The 23676-nt window shown below is 42.8% G+C and overlaps 1 protein-coding gene and 1 long non-coding RNA gene across 3 annotated transcripts in view; one reads left to right on the top strand and one right to left on the bottom strand.

The window, feature by feature from the left end:
- Positions 1–1873: 1873 nt before the first annotated feature.
- LOC140510473 (uncharacterized) lies at positions 1874–13394 on the bottom strand. Its single transcript, XR_011969242.1, has 3 exons — positions 13284–13394; positions 7928–10500; positions 1874–2344 (listed from the first exon to the last, which is right to left on the bottom strand). It is a non-coding gene; the product is annotated as an uncharacterized lncRNA (long non-coding RNA).
- The window catches only part of EHF (ETS homologous factor), a 66544-nt gene continuing 49706 nt past the window's right edge, over positions 6839–23676 (top strand). The window contains exon 1 of one of the 2 annotated variants that reach the window (XM_072619174.1): positions 6839–7016. The gene's annotated coding sequence lies outside the window, so the exon portion shown is untranslated. The remainder of the gene's footprint in view (positions 7017–23676) is intronic. The other variant, XM_072619175.1, reaches the window with a different exon arrangement.

Raw genomic sequence — 23676 nt, 5'->3', positions numbered from 1 at the left:
ATGGGCATCTTCACTTATCTACGTCTGAGAAATGTATACGATTTGGTCCAGGGTCACCCAGCCAAGATGTGTCTGAATCTAAACTTGAGCCCAGATGTTCTTGGACTTAATTTTTGATGTTGTGCAGTCATTATTAGTCATGTCCAACCCTTCGTGACCTCTTTTGGGGTTTCCTTGGCAAAGATAGTGGAGTGCTTTGCCATGTCCTTCTCCAGCTCATTTTACAGATGAAGAAAATAAAGCAAACAGAGTTAAGTGACTTGCCCAGGGTCACACAGCTAGGAAGTGTCTGAGGACAGATTTTGAACTTGGGAAGATGAGTTTTCCTCACTACAGGCCCAGCATTCTGTCCACTGTGTCACCTAGCTACCCTTGGATTTAATAGGCCTTTAATAAATGTTTGTTGAATTGAATCGAATCAAATTGAATCAGCTTGGCTAAGGCTATTATGTCATCATGTCAAGGTGGATGGAGAGAATTTCTAGCATTGGGGGAGGGACTTAAGGGGAATTGGGGAAAGAGGCCGGCAGAGACGGGTTATGAAGGGTGGATGTGGGATCTAGATGGGCTGGGACTAAGCACTTAGTGCAGAGCCTGGAACATGGGCATGATACAAATGTTAGTTATTATTATTATTACGTAACACTAGCCCTTATATAATGGTTTGCAAAGCACTTTATAAAAATGATCTCATTTGTTCTTTACAACAGCCCTGGGAGGTTGGTGCTGATATTATCCCCATTTTACAGATGAAGCAATTGAGTCTGAGAGAAGTGACTTTTCCAGGGTCACACATCTGATAGGGGAGTGAGGCTATTGCCCGATTAATCCATTGGAGCCCCTCTGGTCTAAACTCACAATAATTGCATGGTTTCTAAAGTCTTAAGCATTTATTGTTATGAAAACCAGATGCTCCATTCCAGAGAGAGGGAAAAGACTATTTACCCTCCCAGGAAAAAGGAAAGTAATCAGTGTCTGAATATGGGTGCGGTATCAAAGCCTGCCATTTATGGGAACTTCAGCTAGACACAGAGCCCCCAAACAGCTGGGGCCATGGTCCTCTCTGGAAGCAGCTTACCTTTTTTAACACATCTCTATGGGTGGATGCAGGGGGGCTGCTAGTAAATGTTTAACAAAGGGAGGCACACTTTTAAGTTAAATTTGTATCATTAATATTTTCTACATCAATTTCTTAAGTCCAGACAGTCACCAAAGCAATAAATCAAACTGCAAATGCTCCCACTGAATTTAACAATGGCTCTTTAAGCTGGCTGCAGCTAGCTTGAGTATACTCCCGGGCAGAGGGATTTGTGGTTCAGTTCAATATTTAAGCACTCACTAGGTGCAGAGAAAGAGAACAACCCTGAAGTCAGGAAGAACTAGGTTCAGATTTCTTTTTGGACATATATTGGCTGAGTAACCTTGGGGCAAATCAATTAATTTCTCAGTTTCCCCGGGAGTTCTCTAAGATACTCTGCTAAATCTCTGTAGGCAGAGGGAATTTCTTCACCAGGGTTCTCTGTGCCAATGAAATCAACAGGCTCCCTCTCTCTACCCCAAGGGTGATGCATTGTGCTAAGACTAGGGATAAAACAATGGTGGTTTCTGCTCTGACAGAGCTATTTGGACCATGAAAAGTGTCCCACAGGTACCTGGATAATTATAAATATTACAGGTACCTGGATAGATAGGAAGGACAGAGCTGGATAAAATGCTCTCTGAAATTTTGAGGTAGGTGAGAATATTTTAGAGATGAATAAATTGAGACCTTAGGGAAATTGTTGAGGTTTAAGGGTGCTGGGACCCCTGAAATAGTGATACATGGGAGTTGCCTAAATTAATTTGACCCAAGTCTTCTTTCAGCCAAAGAAATACAAAGTTTATTAAAGATCCACCATATTGGATAGACTCTTAAGAAATCTCAGCATTGGCTAGACTCTTAAGGAATCTGTGATGCTTGTATTGACAAGCTGGTCAGATTGAATCTGAGTGCCTTCATGGAGGCAAGATGGATCTTATATACAGAAAGACTGTAGGAGGGATCCAGGGGTGGTCCAGTAGTTGCTGGAGGTAACAGAGATTTGGACGTACCATTAGAAGTAGCCATATCAGCCCTTCAAACTGGGTCTTAGTTTCAAATTCAGGACTTTTCTCATCTCCTCCTTCTCTGTCTCTGAGATCAGGGAAAGCTTCTCAGAATGGAAGCTGACAGGAGTTGATCCTTCAAAGTTGATAAGGGTTTAGAAAAAGGAGTCTGAGCAGGCAGTGCTTTCTAGGTACCAGAGGCAGCCTGTGCAAATATGGAGGCAGGAGCAACTGGGAAACAGGTAGTCATTCAGTTTGCCTAGAATATAGAATAAAAGAAGGGAAGTCAAGTTAAAATGGGGCTGGAAAGGCGGGTTGGGGCCAGGTTGTAGGGAGCCTCAAATGTTTATTTGCATTTTAATCTAGGGGCAATAGGGAGCCATTGATAGTTTTTGAGGAAGTAAGTGACATGGATAGGATTGTGCTCTTGGAAGATTATTTTTGTAGCTGTGTACAGGATAGGTTGTAGATGGGAAAGATTAAAGATATGGAGACTAATGATGTAAGCAAAGTTAATTCCCCACTACTGTCTGGTAATGAGGAACCAATCAGCAAACATTTATTAAGTGCCTGCTGTATGCTAGGCTCTGAGGAAACAAATAAAAGAATGGGATTGATTACCTCACCTCAGTTTGTGTATTATCCAAGTAATACACTTTATGGATTGTCCCAGTCCCTGGTTTCCTCCTGCTAATCTGCCTGACCATATTACTATCTATTAATACGCTTCCCCAATGGGTGTCCAGGAGACAGAAAACAGTCTGCTTTCTTTCCAAGAGGAATCTCTGCTTTGGTTAGTGGTCAACCTCTAGAACAGAGTTACTAAAATGGTGATACCGCCCCTTGAGAGGTGCTGGAAGGATCCAGGGGGTTGGTGGTAATCTCAGGTGAAATTGGGGGGTGTTGAGTAAAAATAAGAGGATGGTGGAAGCATAAGGAAAGAAGAGAAGAGAATTTTGAAAAACCATTCATACATGTTTCTTCTATTGTGTAACAGAGTCAAAGTTGTAGTGATTAGATTGTTTTCAAAATAAACACACAAAATGCAAGTTATAATCAATCAGTGGTCAAGTCCATCAACAGGTCTTAACAAGCAAGTGTTGGCAGGTCAGGGCGTCACCCATTGACAGAAAGTACAACATGCTTTGGCAGGAATATGTGTGTATAATTACTTGTTTACAATACAATACCATAAAGATACATGATACAATATTTTGTCATCAAAATTTCAATGCAGGAAACTTCCCCCCCCCCCCAGTTTAAGTGGCAAGAGATGCCCAGACACTTTAACAAGACCAGAACAAGTCTCAGTCAACCAATCGATCAAATACAATATGCCCTTGGATGAACTGGAGTAGTCATTTCCCATTTTCTCACGAGCATCCTAGTGCATCCCTAGAAGAGTTGTTGGCTGTTTCTGCCTTATGAGCGAAGGACAAATTGGATGGTGATCCCTTCAAAATTCCAGGAAGAAAAGTTGACCATGCCTTTGGGGGCTCATGATCTACCACACTAGAAAGATAACCATTCAACTCCTTGAGGCTAATCCTAGAGCCCTGAGGGGATTTAAGGGCTTCGGGGACCCTAAGGGTCAAGTGAGGATTGGCTACACAAATACAAAGAGTGATACAATCCCTACTCCCAGGGAGTTGATGAAGAAATCCAGCAGACGACGATGGAGAGTTGAAATCCCTATTTTCCCTAGACCTTACTTGGTCATCTCTTTCCTGGCTATATCTTTTAGAGGTATTACTAACCAAAAGCAGAGATTCCTCTGGGAAAGAAAGCAGACTGTTTTCTGTCTCCTGGACATCCACTGGGGGAGGGTGCAAATAAATAGTTATATGGTCAGGCAGATGGCAGGAGGAAACCAGAGACTTGGATAATCCACAAACTGGATGATCAGCTTCTACATAGTTGAGAGTTGACTGTTCCTTATTAACTAATGGTGATGGGTGATTCCCTCCCAAGTTCCCCTCTCCTCCACCCACTGTCACTCACGGACCTGAAGGGAGTGATTCTAAGCCTCAAAGGAACTGATTTTCATTGAGTCCAACCAGTGCTTGGCTTTTTAATTAAGAATGCCAAAGAGCAGTGCCAAAGAGGGTTAGTGCTTAAGATAATGAGAAAAGCAATTTGATTATGGAGTGGCAAAGTGGAAATAGCAATGGAAGTAGAGTCTTGGGTCTTGAGTTTGAATCCTGGTTCTGATGCTTGCTGAGGATCTGACCTGTCCACTCTCTGGCCCTCAGTTTCCTCATCTGTAAAAAGAGGCTCCTTCCAGTTCTGGAAAAAAGATCCCCAGGGAACAGTTAGGTTGTCTGTTATATCAATTTACATAGCCTCTAGAGGGTCAGAAATGGAAGGTCAGAAGAGAGACAGTCATTTAGAATCGCATAAAGAGTCCACCAAGTGCTTGGGCAGGATAATAGGTGCTTGGGATGCAAATAGAAAGGCTAAAACAATCCTTGCCCTCAGGGATTTTGTATTCGAATTCAGGAGGTAACAAGGCTAGAGGTTAGAATATACAGAACAATTATAGGGAGAATAAATAGTCACTTTGGAAGGGAGGGGGCTCCTAGTTGGTCTGGAGGGTAAATCCAGAAAGGCTGCTTGTAGGAGGGAGTCTTTGAGTTGAGCCTTGAAGAGAAAGGATTCTATGACTGGAGGGGAAGGGAGGAGAGAGCGTGCATTCCAGGTGTGGAAAACCCGGAGCTAACACACAATATCTTATCAAAATGATTTTTTCTAGAATTGATTTTTCTCAATTAAAAAAATATTTTCTTTTCAATTTAGGAAACAAAACAAATATTTCCGTAACAGTACAATAAAAACAGAAGAATGCACATGAAACTGTAAATCCACAGTGTGCAACTTGCTGTTTCCTCCAAATAGACAACACTTAACATGTAAATGTCTGTTTTTCCCTTGTTTTCTTCCCTCTCTCACCCTGTCCTACTTACAGATGGCTTACCTTTAGACACAAATAGGGATATATGTGTGTGTGTACATGTATATGTGTATACATATATATGTAGATAGATATAAATATATGTGAAATTATTCTATATATATACTTCATTTATTAGCTCTTTCCCTGGATGCTGACAGTGTCTTTCTTCACATGACCTTTATTTTTAATTTGTGTATTTATAATAGTCAACCTTATAGACTACTCCCTTGATTCCCCCCCACACACCTTTTTTTTTTTTTTTTTGAGAGAAAGGGGAAATTCTGGTGGCTGCTGTTGTTTTTCTTAACCTGAAGCAAAATGTCAAATCTTCCAGAGGTGAAAGACAGGGGAAGTCAGCTCTTTAGGAATTTTTCCCTTGCATCTAACCTAAATCATCTGAGACAAGAAGTCATATGGGGAAAAAAAAAAAGATCTGAGGATCTTAGTAGATTGAGAACTCAATTTATATGCCATGAGTAGTGTGACTTAATAGCCCTCAGATAGTAATGTGATCTTAGGCTACAAAAATCAAGGGAAGTGACACCTCCTCTGTCCGCTACCTGAGTTTGATGACCTCTGGAGTATAATGTCCATTTCTGGCAGCCATGTTGGAAGGAGACACTGCCAGGCTATAGCATATCAAGAAGAGGGTGAGCTGTGGATGGTGAGTGATCACACCAAGCTAGAACTGAGTCAAGGGACTGAAGGTGCTTAGCTGGGAGAAGAGAACTGGGGAGGTTCATCATAGACTTTTGAGTATAGGGAAGGTATTCGGGAAACAGAGGGGTCTCACTTGTTCTGCTTGGCCCCAGAGACAACCTGGGATGGGGGAAGGTGTTCAGTGGTGAATGGAAAGGGTTAACTTCTTAACAAGCAGAAAATAGAATGGGCTGCTCCTAACTGGATCAAACAAGTGTGTGGGACTTGGAGTCACAAAGACCTGCAGACATATACTGCCTGTATGATCCCAGGTAGGTCACTCACCTTTCTCTCTCTCTCACTGCCTCATGTGTCAGAGGTGTCTAGATTAGACCATTTCTTGGGTCCCATTTAGCTCCAAATCAGGGGTTCTTAATGTGTATGTGTGTCTGTGTGTGTGTGTGTGTGTGTGTGTGTGTGTGTGTGTGTGTGTGTGTGTGTGTGAGAGAGAGAGAGAGAGAGAGAGAGAGAGACCCTTACGGCACTCTGGTAAAACCTTCTCAGAATAAAGTTATAAACTGTATAAAATGAAAACAATTAGGAGCACCTGCTCCATATATATGACAGCTCTGGTCCCCTTCACAAACTTAATGGCTGTGACCTTACTTGTGCCTTGGTTTCCTCAGCTGGAAAAATGAAGGGGTTGAACTAGTTGACCCCTAAGGTCACTCTCAGCTCTCAGTCTACTGTCCTAGGATTCCCCTCCTCCCACGTCTTCCAGGAAAAAAAATCCCCTGGATGTGGATGTTGTAGGGGATTCCTGACCAAGTCCAGGTCGGGCCAGCTGGCCTCTGTCTGGGGGTCCCTTCCGACGGAGGCTCTGGGATCCTGAGCCTTCAGAGTGAGCCTCCAGGCTGGAAAGAACAGTAACTGCCAGATCAATTCTTCATCCATTAACAGGTCGCTTCTCTTTCTCGAGACAGTCATAACCTGGTCAGACCTGTTTTGGCTGAATACTGAAGAGTGAGCTCCACATGCAAATGAGCCCATGTTGGCTGTCCTTTATTTTACTGTATTAAGGCCCTCGCAGCCAATCAGGAGAGGGGGAAGTGACTTAGGGAATTCCCGGTTGGTGGCCTATTGCTTAACATCCTACAAAATGATTTAAAATTAATGTCCTATGCATTCATCTTCAGTCTTATGAGGGCTGGGAAGTGATAGAACCTAACACCCCACTAAGATTGGCCATCACCTCTAGGAGCTAGTCTGTTTCCCTCTCCCCAGCTTCCTCATCAGACCCTGCTATTGGATTTCCCAACAGAATCCTTAGTTAAATGAGGTAAGTTGGGTTGGGTTGGTTTTTGTTTTTTTCTTTTTTGGTTTCTCTCTCTCTTTTTTTCAATGTTGAATTGTTAATACCTGAGTGAGGAGAGAAGCCTGTGTACTCTGGCGGGGACAGTCTGGCTGGAGCCAGACAGCTGAGAAACTGAGATCTTTGGCCACTCTCCCTCCCTGATGTCGGTTGGGGCAGAAAATGAAACCCAGCTTACCTTTGGTTGGCTGCCTCCCCCGTTCTCACTAAATGGGATTTTTCACTAGAACAAGAGTTCTTAGTCTGGAGTTCATGAACTTTCTTTTAACTTCTGTTCAATGTAATTGGTTTCCTTTATATATTTTTAAATTCATTTAAAGTCATTTTTCTGAGAAGAGGTTGATAAACTGTGCTAGACTACCAAGGAACCTAGAACACAGAGCAGGTTCAGAATCCCTGCTTGGGTCTCAGAGGAGTGGATTTGACTGTTGAGTGCATGAAAGTTTCTACCCTTGACCTTCTGTTGCAGCCACCTGCCTAGGTTAGGAAATAAACAGCTCCAGGCTTGCTAATCAGCTGCCCTGCTCTTAGCCTATGGTCCTGTGCCCTAGAGGTGGCTCCTGTTTGTAATTTTCCTGATTTGGGAACTTTCTGTAGGGAGACAGCAGCCAGCAGAGCCTTGTTGTGGCTTGATGGTAGTAAATACCTGGAAATGGGAAAGAAGGTAGGGCACAGGGCAATGAAGTGATCCAAACTTCCTTTTTTTTCACTTTATGCTGGAGATGGGGTTACACAGCCAAAAGAAACAGGTGGAATGGGGAAAGAGAGGTAATCTAAAAAAACCTCATTATTGGGGTTGTGGGGGTAAGAGGGGAGCAGATGAGGGCAAAGAATCCTACCATATTGCGGGAGGTTGGACTGGCTAGTCTTTTGTTTACCTTATGAAGGGACAGTGTTGTTGATGATGGGGTGTAGAGCAGTGACTCAGTAGGTCTTGAAGCCTTCCCAAGGCATCGAGCTTCTTGGTTCTGGATCCCAGGTGTTGGTAATATACAGTCAGGTTTCAGCACAGGACAAGAGGGATGTTAGGGTTGGTCACTTGTAGGCAAGAAGAATGCTCCAGGCAGGATTTCCAAAAGGTTTAACGTGCTGGAACTTTGGTTAGTAATTACACAAGAATTTATTAAGCTTTTTATTTATTATTTACTAGGTGATAGATACTACACAGAGTGACCTCTTTGGAGCTGTGTGTTTTAAGGTGGTGCAGGTGGACTCATGAGTCTTGAGTTCAGTCCGATTGTAGTTACTGTCCGAATGGTGCTGGTGCTATGGAAAGATTGTCTCAGATTTGGAGATTCTGAGTCTGAATTCTAGTTTGTCCACTTACTACCTTTATGACTTTGAGCAAGTCAGTGTCTCTGGGCCTCAGTTTCTTCATCTGTAAAATGAGGGGACTAGACAAGGTGACCCATTAGATCTCTTTTAGCTCTGAATCTATGAAAGATTTAGAGAGGAGATACCTTTGAACTTGTTAAGAAAAAAAATCGAAAAAAAATTGAATGCAGGAACTGGACCCCTTTAGGATAGAGGCTTATTTGTGATTGTTTGTGTATGGTGGGGCATGAGAAGGGAGATGTATTTAGAAATAGCCTGTAAGCCCATGAAAGGTTATATAATGTGGAGCCCTTGAGGGGCTGTATTCTACTTCTATGGTATCCTCTGAAAGAGGAATTGACCAGGGAAACAAGGATTTGAGTAATTGAGGGTAGGATCTAATTTACAGCAGAAAAGCTTTAGGTTAGCTAGTAGAAAGAATTCTCCTGGTTGCAAAGGGCTTCGAGATTCTGAGAAATATCATTATGAAAGGTTATAAAATCTCTAGGGAATCTGATTCAATTGCATTTAATCCAAGAAATACTTATTGAGTATCTGTTGTATGGAAGACATGTTTCTAGTTAAAACATTAAAAGAAACAGACTCTGCCCTCAAAGAACTTGTATTCTACTGACTAGGGCTGTCAAGGGATATAATATGCCCACGGATCAGTAAATAGAAAGTTATTTGAGATAGGAGAGCATATTAGCTAACACACAGTAGGTGATAAAGAAACATTTGTTGATGGATGAACAACTGCCACGGGAGGGTTGTTTCAAAGATGAGCTAGACCAAAATGGCATCCATAGGACTACTGGCTAATGGGGAAACAACAGTGGTCCCCAAACTTAATTGAGGTTCTTTGAATTCATAAACACAAGCCAGGGGTTAACTCCTAGGTTTGGCACTGTACTGCACAGAGAAGCAAACAGCTGTTACGGGGTGATTTTTGAAGGCCCCAGAGAAGAGATCTAGGAATAATGGGCAGGGGTTGCAGGTCGATAAACATATAGAGGAAAAAAAAACCTCAGCGCCACAAGGAAAAAAAAGAAACCTCAGCCACATAAGGAAAAAGTCTAAAAGGTAAAGTCATGTCAAAGTGGAAGGGGCTGTTTTTTGAGGTAGTGAGTTCTTGATGGGAGGTCTTGGAGCCAAAGGCCTCTGATGACCTTTCGTTGAGCAGGACAGACATTTCTATTGACACAGGTTGGAAGACATGGCCTCAAAGGTTGCTTCTGAGATTCAGTGATTCGGGAGAGTATAAGAAGGAACTGTGAATATCTTGGAGGGACAGAGTGTTCTGTAAGTTATCTTAACTTGCCATTTGGTTGGAGCAATCGTAATCGTTCAGTCTTGTCTTTATAGTACATTGCAAGGAGCTCCCATTAATTTCCAGACTTTATCTAATCCATCTTCAAAACTGCCTTGTAAGCCAGTGGAGGGACTGGGACAGGTATTTATACCAAGCCCTACTGAGAACAAAATAAAGATAAGGGGAGATTAAAGTAATCCCCCCCAAGGTCATGGGATCATAGGATGATAGAACTAGAGGGGCCTTAGTCCAACCCAGAAAGGTTAAGTTATGTATCCAAGATCACACAACAAATTGTAGGTAACCAATGGCAAATTGGAAAGCAGGACCAGTTTCAGTTCAGAATTGTGAGGCTTTGGGTCAAAGGGCACAAAGAAAGCCAAGTAATGGCTTGGATCCTAGTGACCTATCCACTCCTTCGATTTGTTTTCTCTGGAAACTGATTCTTAAGTACAGGGTTCAATTTAGTTCCAGTTGCAGTAAGAAAAATAGAAAGGCAGGATCTAATGGGGCATAGTGAAGTCATCTAGTCCACCCTTCTGCCCTTAGACAGTGGTATTTGTTTAAATCATTCCAAGAAGGGGTGATTTTCAAAAACTCCTTTGGGGTAAAGGTGGAGGGTCTCCTGGAAGAATACAGAGCAGTCATGGTTTTAAGACTCAGATGCAATCTCTACTTGGATGTGCATTCTCTCTCCTGCCCTTCTAGCTAGGAGCTTTCCGTGGATTTGTTGGCTCTAAGATGACTTGTTGCAAACTTCTCTTCTTTGCCATTGTGGGGCTCTGTGATATAGGCAAACAAGCCAATTGAAAGCTTCCTTCTTGGCTTAAAAAAAAGAAAAAGCTCGTTATTGCAAACATAAAGTGCTTCTCATGGTGGGGGAGGAGTTGAGGGGATTCTTAGGCTGGATTTGGACATGGGATGGGACTTCTCTGAGCCTGAGATTCCTTACAGTCCTAGATCTCTGATTGTAGGATCCCAAGGCATCCAGGACATGACATGGCAGAGAGGGGGGGGAGGGGAACAGCCAGCTCACCAAGTAAGGTACTTGTGTAGTATAATATGTAATAAAATCATATGACTTTGTGTATAGGACAAGTCAAAACAATGGATAAATAACAATAACTCACATTTATGTGGCCCTTTAAGGTTTACAAACCACTTTATATCTGTTACTATCCCATTGGATCTTTATAACTACCCTGGGAGGGATTTTATCCCCATTTCACAGATGGTGAGACTAAGGCTTGGAGAGCTTGAGTTGCCCAGGGTCAGTAGCAGGATTCCTCTGACAGGTTTTCTTGATTCTAAGGCCTCCCCACTAAGACCTGCCTGAAGCTTCAATTAAACTATCCTCTGGCATCTTGACTGAGCATCTTAGTATCTGGAGACCCCCCCACTCAGCCCTGAGCCAAGCGACGATTCTGCCGGAGTTGTAGGCTGGAATACATGATCTCTGTGGTCCCTACGAAGCTCTCTAGTCTGTGATTGTGTTGTGGTAGGAGTCTCGGGTCGCTGCAGGTCGATCGTTGACCTTTCAGGTTTTATTTGAGGTCGCTGTAGGCTGAGGCCAAGGTGAGTGATGCCTCCAAAGCTCAGATGCTATGAGACTAATAGTCTTCCCCGACTTTTTTTAAATGAACGTTTAATGGGGTGGAAGGGAGATGGGTGAATTCACGAGTTTTAGTCTGTGCAGCTATGAGAACCTATGTTGGTCCCAGGGATGATCCTGTCCCCGATCCACCCCGGTCCTCGGTGCTAGCCTGTGGGTGTGGAGGGGTGGATAAGCTGTCAGTTTCAGTAGCTATATTATTTTTTTTGTTTTACTTAATGGCTTTTCTTTCTTACCCTTGGAAGGCTCCTTGGGGGTGGGGCATCAGGATGGATAGGAGGAGAGTGGGGGAGGGGTAATTCAGAAAGTGGAGGACGTTAGAAAAATACATAATTGTGTCTATCCTCCGACAGTGTAGATTGATTTATTAGCTTTGCTGAATTGTTTTTTAAAAATTCTTGGCTTACAGCAATGGCTTACTGGGTAGGGGTGGGGGAGCAGGGATACGTTCAGAAGCGAATGTGATAAAAAGTGAAACATGTTAACAAAAATTTGAAAAAAAAGCCATCAGTGAAACTCCAAAATACATCAATGGATGGCTAAGCAAACAGCCCAAGGAAAGCTTTTGGCTTCCACCTTGAGATACATCGAGTTAGCTCCATGCCTTTCTAATACCCAGTATCTTAGATATGGGAATCAGGGTAAAAACATAAGCAGACTTGGGAGAGAATGAGTGAAAATTGAGAAGTGCTCCCTGAGGTTTGATGTAGAAATGAAACAAGCTAACAACCTGGAGAGATATTGGAGGTCTTCAGGCAATGGCTGGATGACGCCTGGATCAGGTATATTCGTGGGGAGGGGCGAGGGGAATTTATGTTCAGCTCCAGGTTAGACCAGGGGGCTCCTGTGTTCCCTTCCAACCCCCCTCCTCACTCCCTTTACTAACCAAATCCTGCTCAGTATGGGCTTGCCTGAGAATGAAATGGAAGAGAGGACTGGAATAAATGTATTATCTCCTGGCCTTAGGGGGAGACTTTTGGGATCTTTTATTATTTCCTTTATAATCCGTCCCTCCTATTATTTATAGCTTAAGACTTAAGTCAGTGAGTAAAAAAAGGGGAAAAAGCCCCAGTTGTTACAAAGTTGTTCTAAAGTTAGTTTCTTGTTTTCGTTGCCTCAGCCCAGTGTCTGGCATACAGTAAGAGCTTAATTAACGCTTCCCCCACCCAAGCCTAAATGTTCCAAGTTCAATCATACAGCCTTTGGCTACAGGAGGCCAAACATTTGTCTTGCCTAGATCCTTACAAAGGTGCTGCCATTTTGTCAGATGTGCCAGAAAGTGGAGGCAGACCCCTCAGGCAGCAGAGGGGGGTGTATCATAGGGTGTGCAAGCAAGCCCTCTTGAAATGATACCTCAGATGTCCACTGGCACAGGGCAACCCTGTCATCAGGAACGTATAGGGTGGCCCATTTAAAGAGGCCCCCAGCTTTTTAATTGGCCTCATTTTAAATGAGACAGCCTGTAAAATAGCTCCTTTGAAAATGGATTTCACTAGCACCTAACCACAATTCTATTTTTGTTGGTGGTTTTATAGGGGCCCAGGCTCTTGTGTTGGCTGACTGGACTCACATGGTTTGGTTTGGGTTTTTTTGCCCTCCAGAGCCTGGACTTCCATTTTTCCAAGGATTTTCCTTAGTATTTGAATTCAAGATATAAGGCACTGTTATGAGAGGACCCTTCTCTCTCCTCCCCTTCTACTCCAACTAGGCATTTCATCTCACTGGCAGCAAATCAAAGCCAGTGGCTTATAGCTTGGGAGTTTTGGAGTGATAGAAGTAGCATTTCTCGACTTTCCTGTCCCTGGATGCCTTGGCTGAGGCCATTAGCTAAATCTGAAGGGGGTACCCTTCAGGAAAGCATGCTCATTTCCAGGGAGGTCAGTGGGTTCTGAGAGAATAAATGTATCAAACCCCTCCTGTGCCCACTAATCAAATGCCTGCCAACCAAGCACAGTGACTCCATTTCCCACCTCATAACTTTTGCATGGGTTCTCACCTCCATCTATTACAGTCTCTTCCCAGGTCGGGTATGAACAGCTAGAGATCCCATTCTGATCTCCTCTCTCCACCTTCCTCAGATGCCAGGCCTCAGTCACCACATCCATTACTTTGCAGGTGTCTTGTATGGACCTGGACTTGCTGTCTCAGCCCCTGGATCCCCCCCCCCCCCCCAAGGGCAGGAACCATTTCCCTTGAACCTCTGACTCACCACAGCACCTGGCCCAGTGCCTGGCACATAACAACAATACACAGATTTTATACAATGCTTTAAAGTTTGCAAAGCTCTTTGTGCATATTATTTCATGCATTACATATATTATTTCCTTTAGTCCTGATAACAACACTGTGAAGTGGGTGTTATTATTATCTCCATTTCATATATGAGGAAAACTGAGGGGACCAAGAGTGGTTGAGTGACTTGTCCAGGCTCACACAGCTTGACAGTCGTCTCAGGTGGGATTTGAACCTAGCAGCTAGGTGGCATAGCAAATAGAGTGCCAAGTCTGGAGAGAGGAGGACCTGAGTTCAAATCCAGCCTCAGAGACTTAGTAGCTGTGAGACCCTGGGCAAGACACTTAACCTTGTCTACCTCAGTTTTCTCATCTGTAAATGGAGAAGGAAATGGCAAACCACTTCAGTACCTTTGCCCAAAAAACCCCCTATGGAGGCATGAAGAGAACACCACGACTGACCAACAACGATGAACTAACTATAGCAGTAGCTCGAGTTTTAAGGTTGACGTAGTGCTTTACAAATAACGTCTCATGTCATCCTTAGAGCAACCTTGGGAGACAGGTGCTATCAGTTAGATGCATTTTACAGGTGAAGAAACTGAAACAGGTAAAATGACTTGCTCAGGGTCACTCAGCATCTGAGGTCAAATTTGAACTCAGGTGTTTCTGACTCTAGGTCCAGTGCTGTGTCAGACTTACCACCTAGAGGCCTAACTAAGCAATGATTTTTAGTCATTTTAGTCAGGTCTCACTCTTCCTGATATTACTTGGGGGTTTCCTTGGCAGAGATACTGGAGGGGTTGTCATTTCCTTCTCCGAGTCATTTTACAGATGAAGAAACTGAGGCAAACAGGGTGAAGTGACTTGCCCAGGGTCACACAGCTAGTAAGTGCCTAAGGCCAGATTGAATTCAGGCATATGAGTCTTCCTGACTCCAGGTCAGGCCCCAAATCCACTGGGCCACCCAGCTGCCCATACTAAGCTGTATTAAGTGCTAAAGAAATGTTTATTGATCAATTGAATAATACCTTTGGAATGGCTACCCAGCTACTACAGCAAACTCCTTGGAGACAGAATAAGAAACTTCTTGCCTGAAGGTGCTCTTAAAAAGTTCATGCAGATCCAGGTCTCACATTCTGGGGATGGAACCTTGGGCGTATTTGTGCTCTATCTACATAATCAAAGAACCAGTGGATTCTAGTTGGAAGGGCTCTTAGCCCCTGCGGAGTCCAAGAGGGCTTTCAGTAAAGACTTTCTTTGAACAAGCTCTGAACACCTTTGAAGCCCTACTCTCTCTCTGTCCCTGTTGTCTTTCTTTCTCCTCTCTCTGTCTCTCTGTCTGTCTGTCTGTCTGTCTGTCTGTCTGTCTGTCTGTCTGTCTCTCTCTCTCTCTCTCTCTCTCTCTCTCTCTTTCTCTGAGATATGGAAGGAGAGAAAGAGCATGAGAGAATGAGAGAGAGAGGGAGAGAACATGACACACACACACAGACAGAGAGAGCCAGCCTACAGGGCCTTCTGAGGGAACCCATTCTGCTCTGGGAATCTTCCAATTGGTGGGAAGTTTTCCCTGACATCAAAACTAAATTAAATTTGCCTTTCTGCCACTTCTTTCTGTTTCTACCTCTGCCATCTGGTCAGCTCCCTCCTCCTTTTAACAATTCTTTATATACTTGACTATTCTGTCTCCCAACAGTCTGCTCTTTTTCAGGCTAACTTTTCCCAGCTGCTTCAACCAAGGCTCATATGTCATGACCTCCAAGCCCTTCACCACCCTCAGTACCTTGCCCTGTTGGCTCTCCAGCTAAAATGTTGCCCAAACAACAGTCCTCCCAATGAAGATAAATACTCCATCCCATAATTCCAGTGCTTTGATGGATATAGGCACACTGTGCAGATAGGAGCTCACTAGAGTCCCCCAACTGGGAACCACTTCACAAGCTGGAGACCCTTCCTCTAATTCTCCTGATATTTCATGGATACCAGCAGAAAACATGGACTCTTCCAGCCTCTCAGTCTTACCTCATAAGTTGGCAAGAATTCTTTGGTGGCCACTCTGGGGGTTTCTTGTAAAAGCTTTGGTTTGGTAATGTGTTCCATTTGTAGTCAGTTAGCATTTATTAAGGCCCTACTATATGCCAGGCACTAGACTAAGTGCTGGGAATACAAAGAAAGGGAAAAATAGGATACCTGCTCCTGAGTTCAGTCTAATGATAGTGATGACATACAAGAAAGAATGTATAAATAAGATAAGTGTGTTTAGTTTAGGGCAGCGAGATGGCCGAGTGGATGCAGTGGTGGGCCTGGAGTCAGGAAGACTTGAGCTCAAATCTGGCCTCAGACACTTACTAGCTGGGTGACCCTGGACAAGTCACTTCACCTTGTTTTGACTCAGTTTCCTCATCTGTAAAATGAGCTGGAGAAAGAAATGACAAACCACTCCAGGATCTTTGCCAAGAAAACCCCAAAGGGAGTCATGAAGAGTCAGGTATGTCTAAAAAGTGAATAAAAAATAAGATATATACAGAATATATTGGAGAGAGAGTGTCAGAGGGGAGGTACTAAAGCGGCCTGGGAAAGATTTCTTGCAGAACAGATTTGAAGGAAGCCATGGCAGGCACTATATATGTATCTTGTACGCACATAACTACTTACTTGTTATCTCCCTGAAAAGAATGTGAGCTCCTCCAGGAAAGAGAACAGGTGTTTGTGTTTTTGTCTTTCTTCGTATCCCTAGTGTAGCCTTAGCACTGTGCCTGGCACATAGTAGGTGCTTAATAATGGCTTGTACCTTCCCCTGCGGTCACTTTGGCCCATCCAGAATCTCTCCGTGGCCCTTTTGGATCTCGACTTTGATTCAATTAACTAGTAATCATTTATTTAGCATTTACTCTAAGCAAGTCAGCGTTAGGTCTGGGAAAGAAAATGTGGACAAAAGTCAGTCTTTGGCCAAGTTTAGCTCTAGAGTCAAGGACCTGTGATTTATTCAGGAGGTTTGGAACCCCCCACAGTAGCTAGTCAATAATTGAGAGTCTTGGAGAGCTCTCCAAGGCTCCCTGAAATTCAGTGGTCACCTAGCCAAAGGGATCAGAGATGGAATTTGAACCCAGTTTCTCGGAACCCAGCCCAGCACTACTTAGAGTGTAATTCAATAAGCGTCTATTGACAGCTTATTATGTGCCCATTGACTGGTTGAATCTAATTAAATAAATATCATATAATTTTAGAAGAGAATGCATTGACGATGTGGGGGATCAGGAAAGGTGCTTTGAAGCCTACTTAAGAAGGTGACTTAGAGGCCCAGGGTGTGAACATGTGGCTTCTTTCTATACTTCAACTAGTAAATTACTCTCTGAATAATTCCCGGGAGAAGCTGTCACCATCCCTCGTAGGGTGGTGCATGTACCTTGGATGTACATAGTTGTTTGCATGTTCTCTCCACCATTGGAATGGTCCCTGAGGACAGGAATCTTCTTGTATCTTTCTTTGAATCCCCAGATTCTTAAAGTACAAATTTAATAAATGCTTATTGATGACCAAACTTAGGAACCAAAAGTGTCAAAGATTCTGCTTTGTTCTGTGGTCAAATCTTCTTCGGATTTTGTAAACAGTAAGTGCTTAATAAGCTTTTTTAAATTGAGTTGGTTGAATTGCATTATAAGGGGTCTTCCCTTTGCCTTGAGCTCCATTTTCTTTGTGTGACTAGAATAGGTTTGTCCACATCCTAAGTGAATGAGTCACACCCCTATACTAATACCATAATGGTGTGAAGCTTTGTTTGGGCCTCACCTAATAGACCAGCCTATCTTTCAGCCCTTGGGAAAGGGGCCATCTTGACTCTGGGAGGAGGAGAGGAGGTCCAGGATCAGAGAAGATCCTACAAGATTCTGAGATTTTCTGATCCCAGTGTCTCTGTGGTCAACTCAGGGAGCTGCCCTTGGGAATTGGAGTGTCAGGGATGCTACTTGGAGAAACCAATAGGTTGGATCCTGAGAGTAAGCACTTTATCTGTTTTTTGCTTCTCCTTTCTGGGCTATTGTTTTTAACTGCAAGAGAAGAAAATTCATTCTGTTGTGGGGTAGCGTGAAGTTATTATCAAGCATAAAAGTTTACTCAAAGGTGGTCTCAGTTCTTTGGGCCATAGAAGAACCCAGAACTGGAGATGATGATAATAACTACGATCCTAGGGAGTGGACCTGTGTGACCTAAGCAACAAAGTAGGTGGAGTGCTGGAGTTGAAGTTAAAAAGACCAGAGTTTGAATTCTGTCTCAGACATTTTGTGACTGTGTGATCTTGGGCAAGTCACTTAACCTTTTTTTCCAGCCTCGGTTTCCTTATCTGTAAAATGGGGGTGCTTTTGTTATTCTAATTCGTCTAGGAGACTTCCTTTACCAATGGTGCTTGATATCTATGGGTCACTGTCGATATTGCATTGGAAGTGGGACTTTGAAACCAGCTTCCTGGCAGGTCCTCTAGCCACTCTTCTTTGAGGTCTTTCAATATTCATGTCAAGTCAAGTAAACAAGCATTTATTATGTCCCTACTCTTATTAAGTGCTGTTGCTTCCTATCTTTCCCCCCTCCAACCCCTCTTGCACTGAGCTGTTAAGGGATCTTCCTAAGTGCAGGTCTGACCACATCACCCTTTCCCTGATTGGCCCCACCCCACCCACTCAATCAGCTTCATTGGCTCTGTTACTTTCAGGATCAAATCTACTGTCTTCTGCCCCTTCTTATCCTTCCAGTCTTTGTATGCCTTCCTCCCTCTCATGTGCTCTGCCTTCCAGGGATGCTGGTGTTCCCATATGCATGACACTGTCTCTGACTCAAGCCATTTTCAATGGCTTTTTCCTGCTCCTCCCTTGCCTGGAACTCTCTCTACTCTCATCTCCACCTCCTTAGCTCCTTAAAGCTTCCATACCCCTTAAAGCTAGTGCTTTCTCTTCTTATCTTCAGTTTATCCTGTAGGTATCTTATCGGAACAGTTATCTGCATGTTGTCTCACCTTTTAGAGAGGAATCTTCTTGTGGGTAGAGACTGTTTTTACCCAGCTCTTACCAAGATTGTCTGGGACATAGTAGGCACTTACTAAGTGATTTTCAATATTACTTGGCTCAGTCTGATGAACAGAACACTTGTATTTGGAGTCAAAAGGCCCTGAGTCCCAATCTTGGCTTCTGTGACTAGGTGTATGGCTTTTGAGCCACCCATTGATTCTTTCTCTAAGCCTCATTTTCCTAGTCTGTAAAATGATGAGAATAATAAACAAATTTTTTGCCCAGTGATTATGAAGAAATTGATTTATGAAACCTTAAAATAGCATCTTAGAAACGTGATTTTTTTGTTAATGGTTCATGATGCTGCTTTGGGAGAGAGTTTCAATCTCTACCCATTGCTGTAGGAGGTTTCCATATGCTAGTGAACCTTAGCTAGGTGGCTCTGTGGATAGAGTGCCAGGCTTGGAGTTAGGAAGACCTGAGTTCAAATCCAGCTTCAGAAACTGGGTAGATATGTGAACCTGGGTTAATTTCCTCATCTGTAAAATGGGGTTAATAACAACGCCTACCTCCCACAATTGTTTTGAGATTCAAATGAAATAATTGTAAAGCGCTTAGCACAGTCTCTGGCACATATTAAACACCATATAAATGGTAGCTGTCATCTCTGATGATGCCTCATTGTCTGTTTATCCCCCTTACCTAGCATAGTGGCCAGTACGTAGTCGTCACTAAATAAATACTTATTGATTGATTGATTGGAGGTGATTCTGGTTTTTAAAATTCTGAACTAAACACACATTTGAACATTTCCATTTATACAACAGAATCCAAAAGAGACGATTGCACTATTGTGAATTTCTACTTCTTGTGACTTTCTAAAAAGGATATAATAATAATAAATATATTATATATAGAATCCACATGTTACTTTCATAACTGTCCTGCTTGTCTATATTTTCCTTCTGCACTTTCTTCTGTGTATAAAAAAAATTTATAGTGGTTTTCTTTCTTTTTTGGGGGCAATCCTACCTACCCTATCTTCCCTGTCCTGAATTAAAATTCAAGAGAATGAAAGAACACTCAACCTTGTAACAAATCAGCATGGTCAAGCAAAATGAATCCACCCACTGGGTCAAGTCCAAACATAGACATAGACACACACGCACATATACACACATACATACATATATCTATACCCACATATATCCACACCCCTCTATGTTTGTATGTGTATATATATCATATTATATATATGTGTGTGTATATGTGTACACATGTGTGTGTGTGTGAGACCTCTTCATAGATTTCAGTCAAGAGATGCCCAATCCCCCCTGCTCCCTATCCCTTTCTCCATATTTATATATTTTTCAGGAACCCAGATTATAAGATTTCACCTCCTTCCACCTTTGTACGCTCATGTTCTTTTTTACCTTCCTTTCTTCTCTGAGCAGCTTCAGAACTGAATCACCCTAATCCTACTTCCTGTTTTTCTCATGTGACTTCTTCCATATTTTTTCTGACACATTAAAATTCTAAAAGGACAAGCATTAGTTTTCCTCCTAGTTGAATGTTAGCACTACATCATCATATAAACCTCTTCAAATTACTTAAATAAATTTACTTTTCTAGGTTTCTCTTGATTCTTGTGTTTGCCTTTAAAAGTTCCTACTCAGCTTTGGTCTTTTTATCAGAAATACTTAAAAGTCCTCTATCCAGTAATGAAATAATATTTGTAAAAGTGCTTAGCCCAGTGCCTGGAACATAGTCAGTGCTATATAAATACTTATTCCCCCCCCATACATAAAAGTTCTTTTTCCTTGCAATAGGACTAAATTTAGGATTGCAAGGCCAAATATTTTTTCTGTAAGCTGGTAGAGCTTTTCGAAGTAGGGGCAATGAAGTCATGTTTTAAAGAAAAAATTATTGGCATCTTGGAACAAGTATCAACATAGGTCCTATCTAGCTGGGAAACTTGGATGATGTCAAGGCATTGGACTGAGAATACCTGGGGGTGGGACTTCTGGGTGGAGGTGGGGTGGAGGTTAGGCTGACTTCCTACTTCTGGAAACTTAACTATGGCTTTCTGCTCGATTGTGTCTCAGGCAGAGGAGGGTGAAAGTATAGCCTGAAGGACAAACCTGGTCTCTCCTGTAGACCCTTGGGAAAATGCCCAAATGCCTGCTGAAATGTTATGGCCCTGGGAACTGAGAAAGCCCAGACTTCACTCTACTGCCTTGGGGGAATGAATAGAAATTGGGAGTGGTTGGGGAGGCTATGGTGTCTAAGGAGAAGTTGGTGCCCCACAATGTAATAAAATATACATTTCCATGGGTTTTAAGGTTTACAAAGTTTATTCCTCATAATAAACCTGTAAGGTGCGAAGATTGTTCAATATCTGTTTTATTGGAGGCTCAAAAGATGAAGGCTTTAAGGTCCAATGGAAAGCATGTGGGCTTTGAAGTTAGCAGGCCTAGGTTCAAATCCCACCTCTGGGGCTTACTGCCTATATGACCTTAAACAAGTCACTCCCTGGGCCTCAGTTTCCTCACCTGTCAAATGAGAGAATTGGACTAAATAATCTCTGTAGGCTTTTCCAACTCTACATCTCTGATCCAAAATCACCTAAAACAATCTGAGCCTCAGTTCCCTGATCTATAAAAGGTCAACTGGACTATATGGCCTCTAAGGTCCCTTTCATATCTAGATCTATGACATTATTAACTAAGTTAAATGGCTTTGCCATGACTGAATATGTTGGAATAACAATTTTTTTTAAGGTTATCCAACTCTAAGATTCTGGGATTCCAACACATATAGCAACAGCTCTCAGAGATTAGCTTTTACCCACCTGGCTGATTCCAGGCCCTTTTCCTTCTTCCCGGGGGACAGCACCCTTGACAGCCTAAAGTATGGTGATATTGAAAGGGAGAAGAGACCAAATGCCTGGAGATTCTGTAGCATTCTATCTGTCTTGGTGCTGGGGCAGATGACGAGGACCTATCCCCATACCAATTATTGCAACTCCTTCACTTTAAAGTTGACAAAGTAATCTTCATTTGTCTCCAGTGTTTTAAGAATTATTGCTCTCTGTTCCCTATAGATGAGGACACTGAGGATGAGAGGTAACTGAGTTTCTCTGTCACGTACTGTCTCTGTGATGTTGGGCAAGTTATTTAATGTCTCTGGGCCTCAGTTTCCTTCTCTGTAAAGCAATGGGGCTGGGCTAGATGACCTGTAAAGTTTCTCCCAGCTTTAACTTTATGATCCCATGATCTAATAGAGGAGACAAGATCAATGACTTACCCAGGGTCACTAGTTGTCCTGTAGTTGTTTCGGTCATGTCTGACTCTTCATGGCCCCATTTGGGGTTTTCTTGGCAAAGATACTGGAAGTGGTTTGCCATTCCCTTCTCTAACTCAATTTACAGATGAGGAAACTGAGGCAAACAAGGGTAAGTGACTTATCCAGGGTCACACAGTAACCTGGGACAGGATTTGAACTCAGGTCTTCCTGAGTTCAGGCCTAGAGCTATACCCATTGTGCCACCTAGCTGACCCCAGGGTCACTAGCCCAAGCTACTAATTTTCCAAGATGGAAGTTGACTCTAGGGCTTCCTGACTCCAAGTCCAATCCTGTATTCACCATCCTAGGCCACCTTTCCATATAATGAGATGGTTTGTTTTGTTTGCTGAGGAGTGACTTATGGTTTATGATGGATCCCTGGGATAATTTGCGTCTTTCCTCGGTAGCCTCATCAGCCCCAAGAACTGAGTTTTAGAATAATTGTAGTTATTATATTTATCCATTTAAAAGAATAATCCAAAGATGGTTGTGATATGAATAAGGAGGAAAAAAATCTTTCTAGACTTTAATGGTCTTAATAATGGAATTATCTGTAGTTAAGAGGATGACTGCCATTTTTCTCTAATTTGGGTGATGTTTGAGTAAACAGGCCTGTCATAAAGGCTGCGTATTAGGGCTCAGACAGAGGCGCTCTTCACATACAGGCCTAATTTCCCTTCCATTTTCTCTTTAAGATTTTTTAAAAACAGTTTTGTTATTCACTGTGTTGTACTTCTTATTACCCTTAATAAGGCTGAGGTGTCACATAGCCCAGCTTGGCCAGTTCACTGAGTCAGTCCTCAGCTCTAAACAGGAAGTCTGACTGAGGTTTGGATGCAAGCGTTTGCCTGGCCCTTGAAGGAATGCTTCTGGGAAAGGGAGGCTTTCATCTTAGGGACTGGGGGGGTCTTGGGGGTGGGTACCTCCTGTACTCGCTGAAGGTAAAAATCCCTGGGGGAGTGGCAGCCCACTTTTCATTTATAGAGATGCTGGAACCTACGTTCCGGGCTACACCGTGGGGGCTGCTGCATTTATTACCCAGAAGTAATGTTGATGTTGCGGTTAATGCTGCTGATGGGCATTTCTTATACTGCTTTGAAGTCTGCCAAATATTTTATGTGTATTCTCTCATTAGCTCTGAGGGATAGCTTTCTGTTCACTAAAGTATGCTGTCTTTCATGACACGCTGTGTCCCCCTTTTTCTCTGCATATCTCTAGTACTTAGGGCAATGGCTGGCACATAGCAGGCACTTAACGTGCTTCAGGATTGGTTATCTCCATTCCATGAATCTGGAAATTGAGGCTTAGGGAGGTTAAAGTTCTTGTTCGTTGCTTAATTGTTCCCATTACATATCTGGAAACTGAGGCTTGGAGAGACTATCCTTTTGATATTTGAAAAGTGTCTAGCACATGATAGAAGCATAATAAATGCTTGATGCCTTTTCTCCCTTACCTTTGTCCCTTATTTGACCTATACTCCCCTTTTTATAGATCTGAAAACTGAAGCTCTGAGGGGATAAAGATCTTGTCTGTGGTTACACAGATAGTAGATTCTAGAGTTGGGCTTTGAACTCAAGTGGAGCACTCTTACCATTACTTTAACCAAAGAGAGTCAGTCATCAAGCATTTATTAAGCACCTATTATGTGCCCAGCACCTGGATGTAAGAGAGAGAGAGAGAGAGAGAGAGAACTGGAATCTGTCATTTGTCTTAGAAGTGAAATTCTTGGATCTTTTTTTTTTTTAACCCCCTGAGAGGGACTGTAAAATAAACCTGAAATGTTAAAAACAAGAACAAAGAAATCTCTCCAAAGACC

Source organism: Notamacropus eugenii, chromosome 6 (assembly GCF_028372415.1).
Source record: "Notamacropus eugenii isolate mMacEug1 chromosome 6, mMacEug1.pri_v2, whole genome shotgun sequence".
Lineage (NCBI taxonomy): Eukaryota > Metazoa > Chordata > Mammalia > Diprotodontia > Macropodidae > Notamacropus > Notamacropus eugenii.
The sequence above is the reverse complement of the archived record's forward strand: the minus strand, read 5'-3'. Positions and strand labels throughout refer to the sequence as shown.